The 14,404-nt window shown below is 28.4% G+C and overlaps 1 long non-coding RNA gene across 1 annotated transcript in view; it reads left to right on the forward strand.

Moving 5' to 3' along the window:
- Positions 1–13,403, forward strand: part of LOC129914651 (uncharacterized) — a 67,942-nt gene extending 54,539 nt beyond the window's left edge. Inside the window, exon 3 of the long non-coding RNA XR_008772218.1 lies at positions 13,303–13,403. This is a non-coding gene — a long non-coding RNA (uncharacterized LOC129914651). The remainder of the gene's footprint in view (positions 1–13,302) is intronic.
- Positions 13,404–14,404: the final 1,001 nt, after the last annotated feature.

Raw genomic sequence — 14,404 nt, forward strand, 5'->3', positions numbered from 1 at the left:
TTTTGCATTGAAATAATTGATTTTCTCAAAGAATTTGGCAGATAAGGACTTTAAAAATTTTGTTGTCAAAACTTCTATTAACAAAAATTCTTCGAAAATGAAATACTTTTTAATTTTTTTTCGTAAACTGTAATACATATTGACATTTCCTTTTATAATTTCAAATCATAATAAATGTGGCCAAAAAAATTTGAAAAATAAATTAATTTTATATTAGGTACGAAAAAGTTTAAAAAAGGACTTGTCCCTAATATTGCAATTTTTTTGAGCTTTAATTACCTACTCCACTGCTTCAACTTAAAGTATACCTAATTTGTTTTGTTTTTTGTTTAATAAGTCAATCAGTCAGTATAAGTCGTAAAATATCAAAATCATAAAAATTAAATTCTTCTGATCGATTTCGATGAAATCGGTTAAGTCGTTCACGAGAATTCTTTAAACAGAAGTTATTTTAATGTTAGATATAAATTTGTTCTTAAAAAGAAATTCATTTACTTTTGTTACGTTTGTATTGATACTTACTAGAAACAAATTTTAATTAATTTAAGTGTTGAAGCAAGTGAGTGCGAACCAGTTGTGCACTTAATAAATTAATTGAAATGTAAAAAGCTCAAGTGTAGATTTATATCAAAGGAAATAAAAGTAATGAGTTACACAGAACTTCTTCAAAACATGAAAGGCTGCCGATTCATATAGTTTTCCATTTTTAATAATTTTAAATTAAAAAATATGAGCACGCATTAAGGAAATTGAAAAAAAAAACCTATTCGATTTTTAACAGTATTTTGTCATGCACATCCTGCTAAAAAAAACATAAAACCCTAAAAACATTCCAGGATTTGTTTGTTGTTGTTTGTGTGTGTGCCTGCTTCATTTTTCTCTACTTATTGCTAAAGCCAGAGGAATATCAAAAGATGCCTTCCACCATGTTATTCGCATCGGTTTTTGTATGCTCAGTTTTCCATTTATAAATAAATTAAGCATTTCGCAAAAGGAATATAATTTTCAAACGATTCCGGTCGTAGTCTTTTATAGGAAAGCAAAGCATAAAACAGGCTTTATATTTTCATTTTCTGCACCTGCTGGCTTAACTGTGTATAAGGGTTTTTTTTATTTATTTTTAAATTGACAGATTAGAAAACATTTCCACAATTTGTTCGGTTCAGTGATTTGTTTTTCATTATTATTATTATTTTTTTTTACGGTTGACATAATGGAATTCCTATTCATTAATGATTTTCCAGTCCTAAGGACATTTTAGCCACCATAGCAAGGGAGTTGTTATGTTTTGCTTGCTTTCAGAGTTTTTTTTTTTGCTTTTGTCTAATGGTTAAGGAGGGATAAAAGCTAGCTTTGTTTGTCTTAAAAGCTTAACTTTCTATACACATGGACACAACTTGGAAAATCTTAATTGATGGCGATTTTCCAACAAATAGAGATAAAGAAAAATAATTACACAACAACAAACAAAAGAATTTGTTTAGGTCTAGACGGATGGGATTAAACGGCTGATTAACAAGTGTTATTAGGTATTATTAAAAACATAAAAACAAAGTCGTTTAAATTATTTTCATAATAAATAAAATTCACCGAAATGTACTTTAAAATTAATTTTTCTTTGAATGTTTCTACAATTATTTTGTTGAGAAAAAACAAAATCAACGGAAACTTGAGATTTTTTTACTACACAGAGAAAAATATGACCCGCTAAAAACTAACAGATTGCCATATTGTTTTACCGTCCATACATTTCATAAGGAAATCTTATTAAAATCAACGATTAATAAGGTTTTTTTAAGGAGATTTCTTATTATTTTTATAGAGAAAATCTTATTAAAATTTGACTGAAAAGTTGTTTTTTTTTGCAACTTAGCACTAGAACAAAAATCGCGATCAATATTTTCATGGCAGGTTGGTCCAGGTGGTAAGGTGGGCGACTAATGATTTGAAGTCTCCAGTTCGATTCCCAGCCTGGTCATCGTTTTTTTTATTTTTTTGCAGATTTTAAAACAATAAGGAAAACCCGATTGTTTTAATAAGGTTTCCTTCTTGGATGAAAACCATAGAGAAATCTTATTGTTTTTGTTCTATTTTATGTGGTCTATTTTTCTCTGTGTAAGAATTGCAAAGCCATTCCGAGGTTAAGTTGAAATGGTTGAATAATCTCTTGAGAAATTACATAGAGATAAGTAGGTTGTTAGAATTTAAGCTTTGAAAATAGTCTGGGATGAATTTGTTGACCATGATTTTCTTAATAAGGTCAAGTTGATGTTTACAGTTATCAAATAGATAACAACCCACTTGAAAGAAGGATATTTTTTTGCGCAATTAATTTGATAGAAAAGTAAATTTTCATTCATCAGCCAGACAATAAAATTGGTGAAAAAAAAGAAATTTTTGCGATTCTTAGACGAAAAATTCCAACTACGAATTCTTAAACTTTTTGCAACTTTATTCTTCCTACATTACATAATGGTTTTTTGTATACAAGGTGTCCCAAAAATTTGAAATTCTCCTTTAAGAAGAATTTAAGTTTATATTTAGTAGAACAAAGATGCAAGTAGACGGTCCGATGGAAAGAACTATGAATCTAAACTTATTCTTGGAATTTTTTTTAATCAGAATTCCATTCTTTTTAAAATTTTCTCTATTTCTTCTAAAATATATGTATATGCATTATAATTTTCTTTGATCTTAAAGAGACTTCTTAAATATTTCTTTACTCCTTCTTAAATAGGTATGGATATGGCTTATCTTAAGAAAAAAACAACTTCTTTTATTTTTATTAAATTGTTTTGCACAGAAACCAGGGTGGTAAAAATATCAATTGAAATAAAATGCATTTGAAATAAAAAAAATATTTATTGCAAATAAAAAATATTTGCATTGAAAAAAACATTAATTGCAACTGAAAAAAAAATGCATTAAAACAAATATTGCAACTAAAAAATATTTGCATTGAACATACAATTTTTATTGCAAATAAAAATATTATGCATTAAAAAAAATATGTTATTGCAAATAAAAAAATTTCTGCATTGAAAAAAAAAAATCAATGCAAAATGTGTGTATGAAATATTTTTTTTAAATATTCGTCGAATTTCTTACAATTTTGGAGATTTGAATTAGCTATAATGGAAAACAAATGCATAAAAAAAATTTTTTTACAACCCTGCCAGAAACTTCTAGATGAAGTGTAAGAGTTACTTTAAATGCCAAACTTTATTAAAGCATTCATAAAACAAGAGTTTTAATTTAATTTTTTCATTAATTTCATAAAGGAAAGGATATAAAATAGTAAACACCAAACAAAACTGAGTAAGCCATTCAATTTCTTATATAACAATTCATTTTTGGAATTTGTTTTTCGAAAATTGTACACTGAGGGAAAAGCCACCATAAAACCACGTAAAATCAATGAAAACCACATTGATTTAACTATTATTCGGAATGATTTTGCGTTGAAGATGAACATTTTAAAATCAATGTGGAAAAAACTTTAATTTTTGATGGTTTCGTATCTTAAAGTCACATAAATCAAAGTAGTTCATCTTTGAAACAACGATGTTTCAACTTCAATTTATTTTTTCCCTCAGGCATCGTTTTTTTTTTATTTGCTTTAAATTTTAACCCAAAACCTAAAAAAAAATTTAAAAAGAATTGGTATCCTTTTCTGAAAAAAATACTATTCGACATGTAAAAACACAATTTCAACCCGTTTAAAAAAAAAATGAAATGATTTTTCAAAAAAAAATTGAATATAAAAAAAATATCCAGAATTGTGATAGGTACCTACTCACAAAATTTGCTATCAGTACCTAATTCTAATAAAACAGCGTTTTTATTATGTTTTTTTTTTTAAGATTCATATAGGTAGAACGAAGTTATGTTGTTGTCATTTTTTTTTTTGTCAAAAATTGGCATTTTTGAGTTAATACTATTTATCTTATCAAATCGAATAAGCAAATTTTAATCAACATTTTCTGACAGATACATAGGTACTTCTCATCATTTTAAAGTGTAAAATATGACCAAATTTTCACAAAAAAATAGTTTTTGAAAAATAATTTTAAAAAATTTAATCTTCGACCTTAGATTTATAGTTAGCTATTTAAGATAAAGATTCGTTGAACTAAAAGAGCAAGTACGTGCGACCCAGCCGTGAGTTTTAATTCATTTGAAGAAAGAATTCTCTGTTACGTTTTTAATTTATATTTTACATTTCAAAATTGTAAAATAACAAAAATTCAATGAATATTCAATAAAAAATTATTTTAAATTTTTAGCCAAAACCAATATTTGCCCTTTAAGACTATACAAATAAAAAAAAGTTAGGGTAGCGTTTTTGCGTGAGCGTTTCCTTTTTTTAGCCATGAATTAATTAAAAATACATAAAATACCAAAGAGAAAGAAAATTGCCTGCAAAGGATGGATAAGCTAGAAATTAAAATGCTTCCCCTCTCTCACTCTAATTTACTTGCCCTTGCCCCCGCATTTTGAATATCAAACTTCTGGGCTGTGTGCTCTTAATAATACCACGACTTAGTGGGTATAAGGATTTCAATATACTTATACATAAATCCTGCTAAAATATGTACTAATTCGAATCACAGCTAGCACCCGATTATAGGGTAGGGTATACAGAAGAACCACTTTCTTATAAGTAGTGTTGGTATTATATTATTGAGGTTTGGGTTAGGGTAAGCCAAGCAGGCAAAGCACTGATTTAGGTTGACACACATAACACATTATGCGAGAAAGGCGAATGAATGAAGATGATAGAGAAAATTAAGATGTAGAGGTGTTGTGAAAAATTTACCGAAATTATATTATATTTTTGTTGTCTAGGGAAATTAAATTAGAAGTATGTGCTGTATCTGTATTTATTTTTTTTTTTTTTTGTGTTGTTGTTGCTTTTGCTTCTAATCAACTTGAATTAATATTAATTACGGTAAGGCATTTGCAGTGTCTGTAGGGACATTACTATTTTACAGGACTTGTTTTGTAGATGTGAGTAGGTTACTTTCTCGTATATGCAGCAAATTAAAATAAAGAATTCATACGCACACACACGTTCAGTCAAAAACTTTATAAAATAGTTAGCTGGGAAATAAAATGGGAGCTGGAGCGTGACAATAGTAAATACACATACATACCTATATAAGTCTGCATATTTCTATGTGTGTATGAGTAAACTCACAAGTACATGAAATACACACACCCACACATACACATACATCACAGCACATAATTCTTAATTAGTCTGAGAAAACAAAAGCCATTATATGAATAAGGACGACGGATATTACTCTGAGGGTGGTTTTTGGATAAAGTAGAACGACATTCGGGCTTGTTATTTGGGTATATTATATGATGGCTATAACACGCTATATGAGAATGTAATACAAGAACATAAAATCCGGCATATTATTAAGTCAACTTGAAAAGGATTGTGTTATGCCGAAATATCCTTATCGGTTTTTGTATTAATAAGATTGTGTTTATTTTCAATTATAACCAAAATATAGATATCTTTACCTACGGAAGTTTATAAATATTTTATAGCTGCTATTCAAAAAACTCTGAAGGATTATGAAAATATGGGTAGGTACGAAAAATTAAAGAGGATATTGGATCTTGATTATTTTCAAAATACCTACATCATACCAGTTTAAATAAATACTTGGCTTTATGTTGTTAATTCGTCAATTTTCCACTTGGATCCATTTCTTTTGGTAAATCATTTTGGGAAAATTGATTGAATATAATGTGGGTTAAAAAAGGGATCATATAGTTTTGAAATAATTAATATATCTGATAAGGTATAATAGTGTTTAAGATTTACGAGCAATACGTCAGTACCCATCATCATGAAAAAGGAAACAGTATGAAATTGGATATTTTTTCTTGATGGTTGTTTATAGCGATCAGGAAAATTTACGTCAGTTGACACACACAAAATCTACCTATAATCTCTTCTATTTATTATTGAAATACACAGGAAAAAAATTTTCGTAAGCAGTGGAAGAGGAAAAATTTGAAATACTTCAGGGAAACGATTTGTTCCATTTTGTTTGAAACGTCAACCAGCTGGTACTAAAAATTAAATTGCATCAGAAAAACAATTAAATACAATTTTAACAGAAAATAAGTGGTCCATTGTAAATTTTCTTTTCAATAAAAACTCTCCGAGTCATTTAAAATCGATTGTGTTTGTGTTATTTTAAGGTGCCTTTTTTTCTCCGTGAACGACTTTAACGATTTTGATCAAAATTTTTGTTCATTATTACATACATATAAGAGCCAACTTATGAAATAAAAATAAATATTTTTTAACCGTTATTAACGGTACCTGATTAGAAAGGCTTTTTTCATTTCTGAATCTCTCGTAAGCGACTCAGTCAATTTCAACTTTTTTTTATGTAGAAGTGGCAAAATAATTGCGATTCTACAAAAATTTCAAAACTTACAAAAATTATGAATTTTTTAAAAACCAACCAACTTTTTTTTTTTGAAAAATGTTAGAAAATTTGTATATATGTACCTACCTATTTTCAAAAGTTTTTTTTTTTAACTCCTTTTAATATAAAAAATCTAATTGCATACATGGTTTTGTGGAAAAAGCATTTAAAACAGTGTTTAAAAAAAAATTATTTCTGTACCTATGCCTAACAAAAATTTAAAAATAAAACCTATTCCCCTTTTTTTCTTTTTCATTAAAACTTTAACATTCGAGCTACTTCTACCATTAAAACAAGGACGTGTGACCCATTAGTGCTCTTTATTTAGATTGGACATTGGACAAGCTGTTGTAGTTGGTATAGGTTTAGTTTAAGGCTTACTTACGCAAGTCAACCATTTTGGGAAAAAAAGAAGGTCTCCTTAAGACTTCCTAGAAATGTTTAGAGGAAGCATTGTAAATTTCAGTAAAAGAATTCTTCTTTAAGACACCGTTCTAAGGTAGCCTTATATTTTCAAGTAACAGAAGGCCTCGTTAAGGCCTTTTCACAAGAGGTTTCTTGTTAGTATTCAATGTTTTTTCTAATGCATTATAAACATTGTATGTATACCTACTAAGCTTTAGATTTCACATGTTGTGAGATATTTTTAGTAAAAGCATTTCTATTTTATGTTTAAGAACAAAACTGATAAATATTTTGTTTTCTTTAGAAAATTACCACCTCTTGAAATTTGAATGCTATGATTCGTAACAGTTGTCTTAGAATTTAAAAAACTCACATTTTTAATATCTAACCATGCAGAGGACTTTACAATATTTTCTTAAGCGAATAGCTAAGGGAAGATTCACTTTTTCATGACAATGGTGATCTTGGAGGCTTTGCCAATTCCTCATAAGATGGAATGATATCTTGATTTGAACCTAAGAACAATGTCGTGACAATGCAATGCAGTAACCATTAAGCCACGAGGTACTTTATTATTATTATCATTAATAAATAAATATGTTCTACTTTCTGTTTCAAATTGTCAGATAAAATTTCAGCAGCATTCTTGCTTCTGCTGATTTTTTTTTAAATTTTTTATTTTGACTTATCTACTGAAGAGGCTTTAGAAAATCTTTGACATGTTTTTTTTTTGTATATTTTCAAAATTTTGAGGAGGAAAAATAAAAAAAAAGCAGAAGAAGAAGGAAAACCTCTTAGAACCCACCTACTACAAAATTTGTTCTTTGTATTAGTTTTCTGCTTGAAGAAGTTCTTCAAACTTTGTAAAACGATGATAAATATTTATATTACTCTTAGGCAACGTCTTTCATGTCAACCAACTGAAAGAATGCCAATATTTATCTACCACAAATTGGTTGACATCAAACACTCGTCCCAAAAATGCCATCCAAAACAACAACAACAACAAGAACCAAATAAAAAACAACAAAAACAACAACAACACAACACAAAAAACCACATTGGTTTTTTTATTTGTTGAAAATTGCCTCAAAAAGTTACTCCGCACTGATCTCCTTATATTCTGAATAACCTATATTATGTATACATCTATACCACACGACCGACTACGACGACGACGGGTGATGAATAGAGGTCTTGTTTTCTGTATATAACAATCAAAATCCTCCCCTAAAAATAAACACAAAACTTAACCAGAGAAAACTTTTTTAATTTATTCTTTGGTTCGACCGTTTCCTCGTAATTTATCCAATCAATCAAAATTCATTCGCACTTTGTCATTCGTGTATTTTTTTTTTTTTTTTGCTTTGCTTTATACTTTTTTTTTGTTTTTGTTTGTTTCAAATTATGTAATTCAATTTGTGACCTCCAATTTTAGAGGTAGGTTAGGTATGTTTTGTATTAGGGTTTGTTTAGATGTTTTAGTGTTTTTGGAAAATGATACACCCACCAAGATGAAGGCTTGAAATTAAGTCACCGAATTGTTTAGTTAATCACGCAAGGTCTGATTTGACCACGTATAGGAATTTAAGGATTCTTATCAATTTAAGCGGCCATGCTTTGCGTTTGTTGTAGGAAAAGAGAAACAAATAATGAAATTGGTCGTTAAACATTTTAGATTTTAGAAGTTAAAGCGAAGTGAAAGAATTTTAACTCATGTTAAATCTAGATTTTGATTTCGATGGACTTAACATAACAGTTCAAAAATTGATTGTGAAATCTTGGCAGTAGCTAGAGTGAGGCCTAATAACTCAGGTTGGATACCTCATTAAACCAAAAATGTTGGTTGGGATATTATGTATCTTCATACAATTTTGATATGTACATTATGTCCCAATATGGTGGGACATAAGTCCAAAATCGAATTATATAAGTTTTATGTCCCAACCAGGTGAAATATAATTTTGTAATTTGCGAATTATTTGGTAGTCGGATATAACACCCACTTTTTACTTGCGATATATGTAGGTACTATATATCAAGTTATGCATTCGTACAAAAAAAAAAGTTGAGATAGCATTTTTCCATGACATTACGATGGTAGAGAATGCCAAAAAAGTGGGTCCCGGAAGTCCGTCTGTCTGGTCCGTCTGTCAGTCTGTAAACGAAGCTACAGTCTAAACGGATGAACCGATTGATGTCAAACTTGGTGTGTGGCATTATTTGGCGACTCTACAGAGGGGTTTTTGGAATTAATTTTTTTGGACCAAAAATAACGGTACTTGTCATACCGATTTTAGTAAAATTGAGATTGCTCAAAAACGGCTCCAACGATTTTGTTTAAAAAATTCAAATGTTAATTTAAAGACAAAGACAAGGTCTATCTTCTAATAAAAAATTTTTTTTTTTGAAAATCATTATTAACGGTACCTGCCATAGAACCGTTTTTTTCAAATCCGATTATCTCCGAAAGTGCTTATTCGATTTCAGTGAAACTTTTTTTAAAGAAGCATTTATATGATTTTAATATAAGCCAAAAATAAAATTTCCAAAAAAATTATTTTTGAAAAATCAAATTTTTGAAAACGTTACATTGAATTTTTTTGAAATTTTGTTTTTAGATGTTGATTAGTGATTTGTACAAAATGGCGTACCAATTTTATTTTAAAACTTTTTTTCCAAAAAATTATTTATAAAAAACTAGTTTTTTTAAAAACGGCTCTAACGATTTTTAATTTTTTTTTCTTCTAAAAATGCATGTTAATATATCAATCAAAACTGCATACTTGTTTTGGAGGGCAATTTGATTTCAGATTTTATTTTAAAAAACGAATATTATTTTATTTTTTTTTTTTTTGTTTTACCCATATAGTAGGTACCTAAATTTTAAAAATTTCTATATAAAAAGTCTTAAAAAATTAAGCAACTTGAACTCTAAGAGCAAGTTCGTGCGACCCAGTCGTACATTTTATTTATTGTGGGGCTAATGTCCCACTTACGTTGGACAAAAGCCCCACATTGAATTTTACAGAGCGCTATCCCAGTATTATTATTAACGTTTTTGTATTTTGATGTTATTCACTTGACCATTAAACAGTGACTTGGCCAAAACGTGATTCGATAATTCTTTTTCAAAGAAGTAGATAACAGAATATTTATCGCTTATTTATCTTCAGTCTGAGGTTATCCCCTTTTTTCGCCTTATTCGTTGGTTCAACTAGAACGTTAATTTAAATGAATAAATTACTTATTCATGTACCTATGTAGGGTAAGGTGGTATAAGAGTGCGCATTTTAGACAAAATACCAAATAAAACAATAACAAAAACAATTTAACTACTTTTTTTATATATAGTTTTTAGTTTATAATCAAAGCAACGAAAAAAACTTAAAACTGGTAACAAAAATGTATTAATTCAAAAGTTATAAACAAAATACCACATTAGGAAATTTGCGCACTCTTATACATCCTGTTGTGTAAGAGTGCGCGGCTTAGTTTGTAAGAGTGCGCAGCTGCGCACAGGTGTAAGTTCGCACAAAAGTCGCAAATAAGATTTCCTATCTTTAAATAAACAGAGTATTTTTCAACCCATCACTCCTTGCATGAGGAACAATCAATTTAGTCTTCGATTAATGGTTCCGAGAAAATTTCAATATTTCCTAGTTACTCTCATTCGCTTGTTTTTTGTAAAACTTTTATTTGGTTTCTTTTTGGTTGGAATTGCTTTTTCTAGCTGCTGTTTGCTGGTATATGGACAAATGCCAGTTATTTTGAAGCATTGGATAGCATTTACTGCTCTTATAACCCGCGCACTCTTATACATCATCATGGTGCGCACTCTTACACGCTCAGACATGTAATCGAAGAATATATTATATATTTCACAATGCACTTTATGACCAGTCTTACGTGTTCCTCAAATTTTTCTTTTTGTCGACTTTTTAATGTCCCATACTTTGTTTATTGTTGTTTTTTGTTGTTAAGCGGAAAATTTAATTTGTTTGGCAAGAAATATTGGGAAAAAAAGTGCTAAAAAACTTAAACTTAACTAGCACCTCTGTTTACAAACACATTTGCATGAAATTTTGACAGTAGATCAAACTCATTTAGATCTTTCCAAAATAAGTGCATTCAGTCTTATATTCCCTTTCAAACCGTAGAAAATGGCCTTGCGCACTCTTATCAACCGCGCACTCTTATACCATCCTACCCTATGTATGTATCTCGAGAGCACTTAATTCATATCAACACTCTCATTGACAGTACAAAAAAAAAAAAAAACAAAAAAAAAAAAACAATACATCATAACAAGTCAAGGACTAATTTATCGTTTGAGTTGTTCTCTTTTATTATATTTTAATAAGCACTTAATTTTGCCTACTTTATCTAACATATACCTAGAGACAATCTTTATACATAAGCTCCATCCAGAGTATTAATTACGCTATTCATATACATAATCTCTGAAAATGTACATATAAGCATTACTATATTCCCAGAATGATTAACCCAGTGAAGCAATTTCGGGTTTGAATAATCTCTCGTGCCTAATTTTTTTTTTTCTCAGAAAGAAAAAAAAAAACGGAATATTGCGTGTGTGTATTTTAGGATCATTAATAATTCTTATGATAATTATCTCGAAAAATGTAACACATCATAAGATATAAGAGATTATTTTTTACGTGTACTGTACATAGTATTGGGTATTCTGGGTTAGAATTTGGAAATTTGTATATGATTTGTTATATTTTTGTTTTCTTTACATGATTTTTTAAATTTTTGGTAACCAATTTTTACAGTGTCCTTGATTTAAAACTTAATACTTATTTATAATTTAGTTAGTGGAACCTAAAATAATAATCTCAAAATAAGAATTTATCAATTTATGTATGCCTGTCAGTCAATTTAAAGATCATTAAAAAAAAATAAAGATCAATTTATAGTATGTATTTTAAAGCCTAAGCGTTTTTTTATTTCTGATACCAAAAAAAAAATTCCAAAAAATATGACCACGAGATCATAATAATAAAGGTTAAAAGGACTTCCTTATTCAAGTTCAATTTTGTAAATACTACCTTTAATTTAATATTTAATTTTGTAAATACTATCATTTAAACATCAGTTAAACTATTGTAAAACCATATTAGTGAGAAAAAAATATTACTCATACACCATAGTGTCCCGAAATTTCGATTTGTCACTGAAATGAGATGCCTGTTAAATAATTAATCAAATATGAATTAGGAGCCATAGAATAAAAAACCCTTTTTTCGCATGCCAAAATGGACACTCAATCCCACTATTTTTTTTTTTTTTTTTTCTTACGTACTTTAACCTCGGGAACTCGGAAATCACTTTGAAAACAAATTACGATGAATACGTTGTCCAGATAGCTATATTTTTTAAAAGTTTTTTGTCATTGTTTTTCCAAGCTTACTACTGAGAAAAAGTGCAATAATAGTGCAATTTTTTCAAATGATTACGATACCAAAAAAAATTAATGTTTCTTTAATAGCTCAAATATCTCAAATATCAAAGTTTAATGCATTTAAATTCTCGTGAATTTTGACATTTCATTTGCATTATTTGGACAGAAGGTAATGAGTAAACTCACTTAAACCAATTTTTTTGGTTTCAGAGAATGAATGAACTGTTGTAATGCCAAATTTTTTTTTGGTTCCATAGTCATTTAAAAAAAACTGCAGTGTTATTGCAATTTTTCTTAGAATCGGCGCCGATACAAGTTGGCAGACTTTTTTTTATCGCTATAAATGGACCTCCTTACTCTATTAAAATACCTAAATCGGTTATCTCTCGTGCAAGAAATCTGCTGCCGGCTCTAAGACTAACTGAAAAAATCGAAATCTTTCAAATCCTATATGTAGGTAGTTTTAAATTTTGCATTTGTATAAGACTCTCTGGCTAAGATAACAAGATAATTTTCTGCAAAATCTATGGATTAGTTATAAAGATATGACCATTCTTGTAACGATCAATATTTTCGACTTTTTGTTTTTTTTTTTTAATTTTTGAGTTTTGGTCTATAACTTGAAAAGAGAGCCTAATTTGATGTCCAAAAAATTTTATTTTTTTGTAAACTACTGTTATTATTGAAAATGTTTCATTTCTTGAACTTCACCTATCTTATTTTAAATGTTTTGACATTGACAATAAAATCATTAGTTCAGGGCTGTGTTCGTAGTTTACTTTCAAAGTTTTGGAAAATATGTAATTGGAAATGATTTAAATTATTTTTTTTTTTTGTATATAAAATAAATGAATAATTTTTAAAGTTTTTGCAAAATTTTAAAAGCATAGATAAAAAGATAATTTATTTGATTTTTTTTTTAGTGTGTACCTACTCTTAAACTAACTCACGCCTTGCCTTTGAACACTTCTCCTTAACCTCATTTGTGTTTTTTGTTTGCTTCTGTAGAAAATGTTTGTGGCAGCATTTCATATTCAAGACGTGAAATCCTGCGAGATCCAAAATAAAGAACAAAACGAATATGTCGAATGATACATACATACATACATATATGTATGCATAGGTGGGGCAGGACGTGACTTAAATATATTGTGAGTATGTATGTGGCAAGAGACTATTTTCTTTGATGAGTTGTGTCCTTTTGTAACAGCAGCAACAGTGATAGAATTCTTATTTTTTTTTTTTTTCATTTTTGTTATATGGTTCTCAAAGCGAACAATATTTTTTTTCGCACATGCTTAGTATTTCGAACACATTTTTATTTTTCATGTTTATTGTGTGCAATGGCGTTGGAGTTATTTTCTTCTTTTTTTTTTTTGAGACAAGACGAGACAAACATAACAATTTCTAAAGAAAATTATGATGTGAAAGGCATGAACCGTGTGAAGGCAAGAATAAAATCTTCTGAAAAATTTGATGAATGACAACGAAATTTTTTTGTAGATATAAGCTTTATTTGGCTTTAAAATCAAAAAAAAAAAATCATAAAAATGAAAACTGCTAAGTAATTACCTTTTTTTTAATGTGTCGACAGTTCTTATAGTAATTGCTTTTATGAAGTTTTGAAATGTATAATTGAACCTTGATCACAAAAGATCCCAGTTAGGAATTATTAAGATTGATATTTCTATAAGATATTGAAACGCAAGGATTTTGATTTTTTCTTTAAATTTTAACCAAGTTTTTGTCTAAAAGCAATTCTTTAAAATTCTCTGCACTCGATTTTTCGTAATGATATAGTGATTATTTGAAGATTTTGAAGAATTCTTTGTTTATTGGAAGGTGGTAAGTTTCTCGAGAGAGCCAGATAAAATAAAAGTGCAGGTAAACAATAGTACACAAAATCAATAAATTAGAAAAAAAGGAATAAAGTCTTCAAAAATATTTTTGGTCAAACTGTGTTTTTTTGCGGGGTTGAGTTATGCTGATATAAATTTTGTTTATTTTTTTAATTCGGTCAAAGCGATTGTTATTAGAATTAAAAATTTGAATATTCCTCAAAACGATGTTGTTTTTTTAAGCAAAAAATTCAAATTTCAGAATTAGTAAT

Source organism: Episyrphus balteatus, chromosome 3 (assembly GCF_945859705.1).
Source record: "Episyrphus balteatus chromosome 3, idEpiBalt1.1, whole genome shotgun sequence".
NCBI lineage: Eukaryota > Metazoa > Arthropoda > Insecta > Diptera > Syrphidae > Episyrphus > Episyrphus balteatus.